Source organism: Mytilus trossulus, chromosome 10 (assembly GCF_036588685.1).
Source record: "Mytilus trossulus isolate FHL-02 chromosome 10, PNRI_Mtr1.1.1.hap1, whole genome shotgun sequence".
Lineage (NCBI taxonomy): Eukaryota > Metazoa > Mollusca > Bivalvia > Mytilida > Mytilidae > Mytilus > Mytilus trossulus.
The window spans coordinates 15,953,637-15,967,896 of NC_086382.1; positions in this window are offsets into that span (position 1 = coordinate 15,953,637).

Sequence of the window (14,260 nt, forward strand, 5' to 3'; positions counted from 1 at the left end):
CAATAATTGGTTATTTAAACTGTGTACCAGAGTGGACCATATCAAGGTAAACTCAACTGTTTGTTAATTTCATCATCTTCTGTAGAGACGAAAAAAAGTGTACGGCAAAATCCAGTTAAGTTATGAATTTTCTAAATCAAACAATGCATTTGAATTCTATTTATCTAGGGCATGCTATGCCTTAAAACTTTTCCAGATGCACAGGATTGACTGTACTCAGAGAAAATTTTGAGGTAAAATACGCCATTTTAGCCATAGGGTCCACATGGACCTTAAAAAGTACACAGTGAGCAGTGGTCGTTACATACAAAGTTGATACGTTCACCTAAATTGTCCCAGTCTATATCTCTTTTTATGGCTGATATAACCACCAATTTGAATCAAAAACATAATATAGTGTTGTTGCAAAACAGCCATTTTAAAAAGGGGGTTCCCAACCTAGAGTAAAAAGAGGGGGGGGGTAAAACTATATGCTCCCATTCAAATGCATTAATAGTAAAAAAAAGGGGGGGGTTCCAACCCCCGGACCCCCCCCCCCCCCCCCCCCCCCGATCCGCCAATAGTCCTCTAACTTCAGTTTGTCTCAACTAATTTTCATAAACCTATACACAAAACTTATTACAACAAAAGTCAAATCAAGTACAAATGTGGATAATGTCATTTTTACCGTTCTTCAGTAATGTCCCTTTATATCTTTATGTCATATGCAAGGGTCATCTGTGTCCCATGGACACATACCCCATTTATTTGTCCATAATTAATCCCCAAAGTCGTTAGTTTTCTCGTTTGAATTTGATTTATGTTACATTTGTCATAACGGGGTCTTTTATAACTGACTATGCAGTATGGATTTTGCTCATTGATCTTCTACATATAAACTTCTTTGCCATTTTGGTCTCTGTTAAAGGGGTTTCTCATCAGCAATCATACGACATCTTATTATAGGTTAACTTACAATATACTGGGAAAAAAATTACATGTGCGCAGCCATTCGTGAAGGGAACATACCTGGCATAGAGATGAAAATAGGTGGCCATCTTTGAATGTCATTTATATATTTATATATTATTCTTCTAGAAAGCATTAAAATTTCATGCACGCACAGAATTTATCTTCCTATGTATAGGGTGGGCCTGGTTATAAAATTGGTCCACATTGAGGTATAAAGGGTCTAAAATTGAACTTTATTTGATTATATCAAAAATTGAATTCTTGGGGTTCTATGATATGCTGAATCTAAGAGAGCTTCCATTTGATTTTTATGGGGGGGGGGGGGGGGGGCTAGGATGAAAAATGTTGTCCTGCATGTTTTTTTAGTTGTAATTTCTGTCCTGCCTTTTTATTTTTCACTCTGTTCGGTCCTGCCTTTCTTTTTTTTTTAGTTTATCCTGACTTTTTTTTACCTAAATTGTCGTCCTGACTTTTTTTTTTTGCAAGTGTCTCATCCTGCCTTTTTTTTTTACTCAAAACTCCTGTCCTGCCTATTTTTTTTCAAATTTCATCCTAGCCCCCCCCCTCCCATAAAAATCAAATGGTAGCTCCCTAATCATGTATTTACATTTTGGATATTGGACCATAATAGGTAAATGTCCAACTTAAATTTTTCAAGTTCTTAGACCACATTCATTCTGTGTCAGAAACCTATGTTGTGTCAACTATTTAATCACAATCCAAATTCAGAGCTGTAAATGTTGTGTCCATACTTGCCCCAACTGTTCAGAGTTCAACCTCTGCGGTCGTATAAAGTTGTGCCCTGCGGAGCATCTGGTTTGTATATGTTCTGTAAAAGTTGCGTCGTCATAAATAGCCATATTTAGGGAGACGGATTTATATAAGTTTTTCTTGTTTCCGAATCCCTGTATTTATATTGTATTGTTATATTTTGTGCACTTTTTGAAAATAAAATATTGTTTAAACTAAATAGCCATATTGAACAGGCATACGCTTGCTATGTTTGCCGCTGTACGGATAGCACTCATTTGTATTTGAAACCCAAGAAATACCCTCCTACTTATCATAATGATTTATCGTGAAATATCTTTGCGTTTCTATGTTCAACGAATGCATGAATCTTATACTGTCAATTTTTAATGCAAATTTTAGAAAAATAAAGTTGAGAATGAAAATAGGGAATGTGTCATAGAGACAATAACCCGACCAAAAACAGCCGAAGGCCACCAATGGGTCTTCAAAACAGCGAGAAAATCACGCACCGGAGGTGTGCTTCAGCTGTTCCCTAAACAAAAATGTGTACTAGGTCAGATTCAAAATCATACAAGACTAACAAAGACAGAGGCTCCTAACTCGGGACAGGGCACACATATGCGGGGGGGGGGGGGGGGGGGGGGGGGGGGCATGCTTTAAAAAAAAAATCCCAAACCTCTCCCTATACCTCTAGCCAATGTAGAAAAAACAAACACACAGCAATACGCACAATAAAACTCAGTTTAAAAGAAGTCAGAGTCCGATGTCAGAAGAGGTAACAAAATAAACTAAACAAAATAACAATGAAAAATAAAATTAATTATTCCGACGCAAAGACCCTATAAGTAATATTAAAGCCAAAATATGCCATCTTTAATGCTTTAATGACCTGACAACAGTATCGTAACTTTTCCCTTCTAAGTTTATTTAAAGGTTTTGTAAGCTTTTGAGGTGAATGCCGACATTTTTTGTGCTTTGTAAAGAATATTACCATAATATATTGGTTGTGAAATCAGACTTGGGGTAATTGTAATTGTAATCGTTAATCAGCTGTAATTAATTACAATTTTCAAAGTTATCATTGTAATCATTAATCAGTCAAAAATCTGATTACATGTAATTTAATTTAATCAATTACTTTTCAAAATGCCCTATAATCCTGATTACTTTATGATTACATTCTGATTACAATGAAAAAATGAAAAAAATCTTAAACTGTGGTCAATAAATGAACCCTTTTTTTCAACAAGTTAAGATAGTTTGGTTTACATTTTATAGCATGTTTTTATTGATTTGTATACTTCAGTAAGAAATAAACTGCTGCATTATTTAAAAGTCATCATTAGTCTAAGCAGAGACATGTCATACAATTTTATGTCTCTAGAAAAAGATATTGTACATATATTCACAATTTAAAGATGTACATATATATTTGATTAAAGCCTATATTTAAGTATCTATATATGTAATGGTGTACAGTCCAATTTTGTGGATGCTGAAGCATCCAAATTTTTTCGATGGAATGAGGAATATAAGGATATGTGTCGTAATGCACTTTTAATAAACTCTGACAATATAAAATCGACACTCCAGAATATAGAAGCTGAGTCTCAGGATGAAATGGATTCATGTGTGAACGATTTTACCCATCAATTCATTGACATTATGGCGCCATTTTTTCAACAAAGTCAGAAAAGTGGTACTGAAATGAAACGAAATCATAAACAGAACTATAAGCATATTGATAAGCCTTGGTTTGATATACAGTGTAAAGAACTTTATGTTAATTACTGCAAAACTTTATCTATATTTAATGGAAATAAATCAAAGAAAAACCATATTGAATTAAATCGTGTGAAGAAGACATATAAAGATTATGAACGTAAACGTAGACGTATATATATGCGACAAGAAGGTGAAACCCTTTGTAAGTTAAGGAAGAACAATCCTAAGAAATTTTATTCTGTATTCAAAAAAAGGAGAAAGGTCAACAGTGATCTAACAGTAACTGATTTTTTTAAATATTTCAAAACTCTAGTATCTGATAGTAAAGAGCACAACAGTAGACCAGAAATGCCAGATAATGTGTGTATTTTTGAGGAACTGGATATGGATATAACCATTGATGAACTTATTAAAGCTATACATGACTTAAAACGCGAGAAAAGCCATGGTCCAGATGGTTTGTTAAACGAATTTTTCATTGAGTTTAAGGACCTTGTGCTGCCTTATATATGTACTATTTTCAATGCCGTTTTGAGCTCTGGATATTTTCCGTCCACTTGGTCTGATGCTATTCTAGTGCCAGTATTTAAATCCGGGGATGCGAACGACCCAGCAAATTACCGTGGTATAAGTCTTGTCAGCAATCTAGGTAAACTATTCACTACTATTTTGAATAGTAGATTATTAAAATGGGCATCAATGAACGATATTTTATCTGATGCACAATTTGGTTTCCGTAATGGTTACAGTACAGTAGATGCTGTGTTTTGTTTATATTCTGTCATACAAAATTCTTTTTGTAAAGGTAATAGATTATACTGTTGCTTTGTTGACTTTTTAAAAGCGTTTGATACAGTTGATCGTCTATGTTTGTGGTACAAGATTTCTAAATTAGGAATCAGAGGGAAATTGCTTAATATTTTAAAATCAATGTATAACAATGTAAGATCTTGTATTAGATTTGATGGATTTAATTCAAAATACTTTTCTAATAATCTTGGCTTAATGCAAGGGGAAGTTCTTTCCCCTATTTTATTTTCATTTTATGTCAATGACTTTGAGAATGAATTTATTAATAATGGTAACTGTGGACTTGAATTTCAGGACATAACACTTTTTTTATTAATGTATGCTGATGATATGATTTTAATGTCAGAATCAATCCAAGGCTTACAAAATATGTTAAATACTTTATCTGGTTATACTGAGAAATGGGGTCTTTCAGTTAACACCAAAAAAACAAAGATAGAAGTTTTTCGTAAAGGTGGGAAAATTTGTCTTACTGAGACATGGATTTATAATGGTAAACCATTAGATATTGTAGATCATTTTTGTTATCTGGGTGTGTTATTTCATTATAATTGTAAATTTTATATTACTCAAAACCAATGTGCTGAACAAGGCAGGAAAGCTATGTTTAGTATGAGGAAAAAGGCATTATCCTTATACCTGAACACTGTTACTTCTATAAGTTTATTTGACACTTATGTATGTAGTATTTTAATGTATGGTTGTGAAGTTTGGGGTGTTCATAGAGCACCAAATGTAGAAAAAGTTCATTTGGACTATTGTAAAACATTACTAGGTGTCAAGAGATCCACTTCTAATGTAATGGTATATTATGAATTAGGAAGATTTCCATTGTTATATGAGCGAAATTTTAGGATGCTCAAATTATGGACTAAAATTCACGGTAGTGAAAATTGTATTATAAAGTCTTGTTACAAAGAACTAGTAGCAAATAGCAATAAATGTAAAAACTGGGCCACTTGTATTAAAACAATTTTATATGATCTTGGTATGAATTATTATTGGGACAACCAATGGGTACTTTGTTTGGATAGTTCATTTTTACATTTAACCAAACAACGAATATATGATCAAGCTAAACAAGAGTTGCATTTTACGCTTGAAACATCACCAAAGTGTAGATTATATAAGTTTATTGTGTCAAATGTAGAATTACAATTTTATTTACAAAAATGTATTCCTGTAATAGCTCGTAAATGGATAACGAGAATTCGCCTGTCCTCACATAATCTATGCATTGAAACTGGTCGTTTTTATGGAATAAGTATAAATAGTAGAATGTGTATTGTGTGTGATAAAAATGTAGTAGAGGATGAATTTCATTTTATTTTACAATGTACAAATTATAATGATATACGTAAAAAGTTTATCAAGAAATATTATTGGACTAGACCGTCAACTTATAAATTAGTACAATTGCTTTCTGTTGAAACACTAAGGAACTCTGTAATTTAGGAAAGTACTTACTCTATGCATTTAAGTGCAGGAATAATATTTAAGATCTATATGTTTATTATATGTAGTATGAAACTCACAAACTGTATAATATGTAACTGATATTTCTGACGTTTGTTATTTATGTGTATGTTAACGCTATACAACTTGTAAACTGTATATTTATGCATATTATACTGATAAACTGTATTGTTTAAAGTAAATAAAGAATTGAATTGAAAGTAGTATTATACTTTTCTTTAACCCTGAATTATAATCTTTTGTTAATATTGTGAATTTTGTCAACTCTGAATTGACAGGTAGGAAACCAATTAAGGTTTGTTTTTATTGCAATTTCCAATTAAGTATACAAAATGTAGCTGTAGGACAATATATAAAATAGAAGATTAATCAGACATGTGAAAATTTATCTAATTAGCACAAACTAAATTAAAAGTTGGACAAATACCTTACTTAAAATAAGTAAGGCAGCAACCATTTGATTTTCAGGGGGGGGGGGGGGGGGGGGGGGGGGGGAGGCTATGTTTTTTTTTGGAAAAAAAAGTTTGTTTCCAGGTTTTAGTGAAAATAATAATTTGTTTTGGACCCTGAGAAAAAAAATTTGTTTGTTTCACCCTCAGCTGCCACTATATTTATTGTTAAAATTGAAAGAAAAAAATTGTTTTTCGGTTTGTCGCTAAAAAAATAGATTGTTCTTCGCCGAAGGCGAAAAAAAAAGTTTGCACAGAAAAAAACCCCAATAGACCCCCCCCCCCCCCCCCCCCCCAGAAAATCAAAGGTTGCTGGCTTAATTTTATTATGTACTTGGACTGGACATGTAAAATGCATTGATTTATAGTATTATATTTTGTTAACAATTTGTTTAAACAATTCTATTAAAATTTTACATAGTTTTGATCTGGTAACTTTATTTCATCCATATTTTAACTTTCATACACTGCTCCTTGAAATGCATACAAAGTCTTGAAGAGGTCAGAAGACAAACAGCAAACTCTTTATAAAGCCATATTCAATTGAAGTCAAAATAATTCAGAGATAAATGATGATAAAGACTTTGTAATGGGTGACACAATGTTCATGCACAAATGTTTGTATGTAGTGAACTTTTGTGGTATATTAAATAGATGAAGTTTGAGGTTGTCATTTTATAATATACAAAACAAAATCCTTTGGAAAAAGTGCTATATATTAAACTTAAATTCGTTCACATCATTCAAAATGTTTTTTTTTGTTTTTTTTATTCATTGTAATCAGATGTAATCATGATTACTTTGTCAAAGTAATCATTAATTTAATCAGACACTTTCAAAAATGATGTAATCGTTAATTTAATTTAATCGTACAAATGACAAAGTAATTGTAATTTAATCAATTACATTGAAAGTAATCGGACCCATCTCTGTGTGAAATACCTGAACGTACAAGATGTCGATCTGCATGTTGATTTCTATTTACGAACGATATCCTTTTACCGATAATGAATTTAAGTAAATGTTTTGACTGGTGTGTGATTTCGAAAACCTGGTGTTATAATTTTTCAGCAATTCCGATTTTTTTTCGCTAAAAGAATATTCATTTTTTACAAACAGAATCAGAATTTGATTATAAATGCTACCTGAATGGTATATTTGCTTACCAAGGATATTAACTAAAAACCACAAAATATATTTTTTTACTTTTTTTTTCACAGAAAAGAGTTGCACAATAACAAGACCGAAATGGAATTTAAAATCTGCACTGATAGGAGTGACTATTGTGTTTGTTCTTGGAGCCGCTTGTTATCATATACAACAATCATTGACAAAACGTAATCTCGATAGTCAGCTTCGTGGTTTGGTTCACTTAGGACAATTTCCAGATGTAAATACTCTGGAAAATAAAAAGGTTTCATACGCCATTTACAAACATGAGGCAAAATGTTCCTGGAAAGTAGAGGTTTGCGAATCGAAACGTGTTCAGTACAACAAAAGCATTTGTACATTTAAAATTGACTATCGTGGTATTCTTATTGGTCAATTAGAAATGCAACCTGCAAAGATTTCTTGTATCAAAATTCATCATAGCAAAAATCACGGTAAATCAAAAGAATTTTGTCAGAAAACATCGGACAAGCTAAGGATCCCAGTGTCTCTATTTTTTATTTCTGCAATAAATGGAGAACACACTATTGATGTTCCTCGCGACAAATTGGAACCAAGTGACACTGATAGCAATGCAAATTATGTATCATTGATAACATTACCAGAAGGACCTGAATATGCACTGGGTAGATATGAACTTAACATACAAGAAACATTTAGTTCTGGATATTTAAACGGAAGGCTTTCGTGGCGACTGGATGGTCGTAATCATGGAACTTTTCCTTGGACGTATAATAAAACATCGCATTCTTTTATGGTACATCGAAAAGGTATTTATTTAGTTTTACTTGCACTCCATTCTTACATTTATACCTCAACTATGAAAACTGCCAAAATGCAAGCATGTCTGAATAATACTTGTGCGCGACTTGAATTATTTGAAGGAATGGCTTCTCCGCTAACTTTAATTGACATGAACATATTACAAGCTTCTGGTGAATTTGACGTTTACTTCTACAACATACCAGGCTTGTATCGTTTTTCTTCGTTAAACACATTAACCATCTTCAGTTTTCCAATCAACACACAGTTTCAAAAGTTTTTACTGGACGCACAAGAGTTTTGTGTTCGTACTTCCGAATATAAACACCAAAGTCTGCAATGGAAATCAACGAAAAACGCAGAATTTGAAAAAAGAATTTTACAAGATAATAGTACCTTTGTAGTTCAAGAAAAGGGAAAATATTTGATTATATTATCACTCAATCTTTATACAAGAAAGGATGTATTACAAAATGATGGAGAAAAAAATCCTGTTTCACTAGTGACATGCATTCAATTCTCGAATGAGATATCTTGGTGCCAAAATTATACATTACCCCTCGGGGTAGTCTTGCCTGTAATGTTGACCCATGTCAAACAATTGTCTTCCGAAGAAAGTTTTCATATAACAATGAATAAAGCTGCCTTATACAGAAGTACAAAACATAATTCTGTGATAGTTGTTAGACTGTAATATGTGCTTAATGCAAAACAGTCTTTGTAAAAATATACCCATCTATTCAGAGGACGATTATGCAAATTCGACTGATGACATTTGGAGAGTATCTTTATTTTAGTAAATTGCCATGACGTATACTTGCTGTAAACAAATCTTGCCAAAGTCTTCGTTAAGTCAAATTGGTCTATTTTTTGTGTGTATATATATATATATATCAATTTGTCGAAGCCCACACATTCCTAAACCATCCCCATTGAAATCAAATCAGCAATGTTCTAGTTGACGTATGCTGCACAGCATGGATGACCATAGCAAAAGCAGATTTATCTAGCTTTGAGCTGGAGTAGGGGTTGTGACATGGTTTTACTAAATGTCTGTTGTGTTCTCGAAGCAAATTGCCACACATTGCCTATTTATCTTTTTGGGGGTTCATTTGTCATATTCCTGTCCTTTATCAAAGAAAAGGTGTTGAAATACGTCAGTAAGATAAGAACATGTTGAAACTAGTGATCACTGGTGTAATGTTAATGAGGCCCAATCGTAATATTAATGCAGTCTTGTATACCCAAATTTCAAAATTTAGGAGCGCATGCGTACGTGGTATGTATCACATTCAAATTAAAAAAAAAACCTTCCTCCTAACCCATTTAACGCGGCCGCACACGTCTTCTGTTTAAAGATTATTTTCAAAACTGCTTTTTAATTTATAAACGAAGTGTAAACTAGAAAGAATGTCCTCATTGTCCGCGCTTTGTGCAATTTGTTGCTTTATTCATATGGGAGGGAACTCTTTAACTGTGTTACAAATCAGTATTGTTGCTAAGTATGACAACGTAAGTCCACGTGTTTGATAACCAAGAAAGCAATAGTTAATATAAGACATAAGATGTAAATTGTATGTCCATCTGTTTGATAATTTTATGGATATCATCATGATCAGACTCAGTCACAGTGACTCCTTTACAACGATTTTCTATATGTGTGATAAAGTCTTGGAACGAGCTGTATTCAATATAACATTATTTTTTTTAGAATTGCCAATAAGACAACTCTTCACAAGTAACCAAAATGACACAGAAATTAACTATTATAGGTCACCGTACGGCCTTCAACAATGAGCAAAGGTTGCATAGTCAGCTTATTTTAAACTATATCGTTCAACAAAGATTACTTCACAAATATCAGCCTGGATAAGCCTGGTTTTCATAAAGTTTCAGTTAACCAATTGTTAGAGATTTACCATACTAAGTATTCGTATTGACAGTATTTGACTCATGTTTATAGCTGACCGCCTGTCAATTATGTGCATTTTATCTTAGGTGATATATTGATGGCGTTTAAACCCTTTCCCTTCCAGGCATTTTTTTTACCTTTACCTATCGAAAAGTTCCTATCTAAGTTCAATTTAATACTGCATTCGCAACAATGGTCATGCACATGCAATGTTATGCTCCTATGAAATATAATTGATCGACTATTTCAGAAAATCCAGTTTGAAGATTATTAGTCTTTTTTTTTTGCTCACGTCACATGTTTCCAAAAGGTCACTTAACTTTTGCGGAATTGAGGAAAAATACAAAATCCTTCGAGGAAAAAGTCGTGTGGAGACGTATTCTCATGCTAATATGGTACGATTTTGGTGGAGCCACAATGCTAAAGTCCGACAGACAAGTTGTCATATTGCCCGGTATATAGGAGGACACGTGTGCTACTAAACATTACAGCCGATTGCATTGAATGTGTATGTAAAGGCTAAATTTTGGTTAGCTTGCTTGCTGGCTGAACCTTGAAGTCATTATTAAGTTAGGTAAACCTCCTTTAAAAGTAAACTAGTCCGACAAATAACTAATCTATCTGTCTGTAGAACTAGGATACTTCCAAAGGAGGGGAAAATACCGTAACTTCTAATGACTTCACGTTTCAGTTAGCAAGCAAGCTAACAAAAAACATTACCTATACACACATACGCAATGCAATCGACTGTAATCGAAAGAAAACTAAACCTCTGTATATTTCAAATACTGTTATCCCTAGAACGAACATTAACATTCAATAATGGAAATGTAGAAATTGTAAATAAACATAACCTATAGTTGTTAATTTCTGCATGTGTCATTTTGGTCTCTTGTGGACAGTTAGTCTCATTGGCAATCATACAACATTTTCTTTTTAGCTCACCTATCCCGAAGGGCCAAGTAAGCTTTTCTCATCACTTTGCGTCCGGCGTCCGGCGTCGTCGTCGTCGTCCGTCGTCGTTAACTTTTACAAAAATCTTCTCCTCTGAAACTACTGGACCAAGTTAAACCAAACTTGGCCACAATCATCATTGGGGTATCTAGTTTAAAAATGTGTCCGGTGACCCCGCCAACCAAACAAGGAGGCTGCCATGGCTAAAAATAGAACATAGAGGTGAAATGTAGATCGATTTTGGCTTATATCTCTGAAACCAAAGCATTTAGAGCAAATCTGACAAACGGGTAAAATTGTTTATCAGGTCAAAATCTATCAGCCCTGAAATTTTCAGACAAATCGGACAACCTGTTATTGGGTTGCTGCCCCCGATTTAGTAATTTTTAGGAAATTTTGCAGATTTTGGTTATTATCTAGAATATTATTATAGATATAGATATAAATGTAAACAGCAATAGTGTTCAGCAAAATATTATCTACAAATAAATCAACATGACCAAACTTGTCAATTGACCCCTTAAGGAGTTATTGCCCTTTATAGTCAATTGTTAACAGTTTTCATAAATGTATCGGACATATTTTCCACTGTAATTACTGGGCCAAGTTCATTATAGATTCGTCCATGCATATCTTCATTTGTCTTAATCTTGAATATTGTGGATCAGTCTATTCAAGATTCACAACCTTTTCTGTCTTCAAGAAAGAACTGTAATATTTTGTTTTACTATAAAATTGAGAATGGAAATGGGGAATGAGTCAAAGAGACAACAACCCGACCAAATAAAAAAAACAACAGCAGAAGGTCACCAACAGGTCTTCAATGTAGCGAGAAATTCCCGAGAAATATATTTCTCTAATTCTAAGGAAATTTATCCCTTTCCGAACCCATTGTATAAAAAAATTTAATCAACGTGTGGTTGCTGGTGATCTCAAAAGATCATTGGATGATTTTAAGGGTCATGACCTTTTTAGCTAACTGGATGAATCAAAATATGATAACAGGTGTTAATGAAATTGACAACTTTGTGCAATGTGAAAGGCACTCGAAGGGGATTTTCGGTTAACAAAAAAAGAAAATGTCTTTTTAATCATTAGAGAAATAGATTCTTACATATTTACTCGTGGATTATCGGATTTATCCAATCTCGATAGTTAAATTATCGGCTCGGACTTTAAAATTGATAATTTAACTATCTCGATTGGATAAATCCGATAATCCACTGGTATCAATGTAAGAATCTATATATATATAAATAAACAATAACTATTTAGTGTCTTTAAATATCAGCTGTATTTGTACGAGGCTAGGAAACGGTGTATGCGAGCTTTTAGCGAGCTATTACACCTGTTTCGAGCCGAGTACAAATACAGCTGATATTTAAAGACACTAAACAGTTATTGTCTTTATCCTGCAATTAATTCTGTATATTGTTTGTGTTTTGAAAGACACAAAAACTAACGTATTTAGCATTATTTTCGATTTGAAATCCCTTGAGGCCCGCGTAGTAATATTAAAATCACACATTACGTTGAAGACGGGTTCGCAAAAAAAGAATCTCGAATGGTCAACAATAATACATCGCTCAAGGTGAATAATTATTTATTTTAACATAGCAACTAATTCCAACAGTAAAAACAAATAACAAAACATTGTTAAATTTGAAACAGAAGTGTACGAGTTGTCCTACGCTTCAGACTAAACATTCAATAAACATGCATGCTGAAAATGACATGGTTGATTTTGTAACACAATCATACACATTCAAGTTTTGAAATCGACAATTGTCATCGTCATTGGAATGCAAATGGAATACACATTTAGGTCACACAGGTTCAAACAATACTCAGTCCGGCAGTGGGCGGAGCTTTAAAGCGATATCTGTATAGTATACAGATACAGCATAGCGATATCTGTAGGGCTGTATCTGTATAGTAGGACACCCAATTGCAGGATAAAATATGATATTTGTTTACATATATATAATGTAATATTTTGTTTACTGTCGTGACTGTAGAGTGTGCTTAAATAATATAAAGAGAGTACTTATGTGTTGAAATAATTTTTGTTCAATGCTTTTTTTATATTTACAACAAAATAGAACCACACAACTATCAAACTAAACTGTAGCACAATAGTTAATGTACATCCTTTATAATGAAAAGGCGACAGATATAAAAGGGAGAATCATCTCCACCAGAGACATACATATATATATACACATGTCCAGCTCCGGCGCCGGGGAGGAAGTTACGAATCAAATCTACTCCAACATTGTTAGGTTGATTTTCTAGGCAATATGTACACATGTGTATATATGTTTCTGTCTCAACTCATAAGTTGTCAACTTGAAAAGAGACTGACAAAATCATGGCAAAAAAAAACCAACCCAAAACGACGAAAAGAAGTTGCAAAACATCACATCAAAAAGCTATAAAATTAAGTCGTAAATACATTTTGAAATTACAAACCAAGAGAATAAAAACAAATCCAAAGCATACGTTTTATAAGGTTGACTCTGAGAGTTACCCTTTATATATACAGGATGATTATAACGTATACAGTGGAGGATTTAACTTTGGATTTGAATCTTATATTAGTTTTGTTTTACTCTAATCTAAACTCTTTCAGACATTGCGATCTTATAAAACGTATACTTTTGGATCAAAAGGAGCCAAATAATATGTCAATGATACATGTACATCAACCAAACGACAACACTGATTATAATCCATGTATCTTTAACCACAAAAAGGTGTCTAGAATGTATGGGAAGCTCTTAGAGAGAATAAAATTGCAGAAATCGGATGAACTATACTAGTAATTGGTTATAATTTCCTTCTTCATACATGATAAATTTGAGAATGGAAATGTGGTATGTGTCAAAGAGACAACATCCCGACCAAAGAGCAGACAACAACCGAAGACCACCATTGATTCGTTCTCTCTTATCTTTCGTGTTGTTTATTCTTTAGTTTTCTATGTTGTGTCATGTGTACTATTGTTTTTCTGTTTGTCTTTTTCATTTTTAGCCATGGCGTTGTCAGTTTGTTTTAGATTTATGAGTTTGACTGTCCCTTTGGTATCTTTCGTCCCTCTTTTAAAGATATTTTCAAATTTAAAAGGGACATGACAGACAGAAAACACAAATATTAGCCAATTATCAAAAACACAAGTACAATAATTTCCCTAATATTAGAATTAACAAAGAGCGCAGCAACTTTAAAAAAAGAAACAACAGAAATATTCGTAATTCATGATGAACCGAATTGCTTGAAATGAATGAAGTATTAGAGA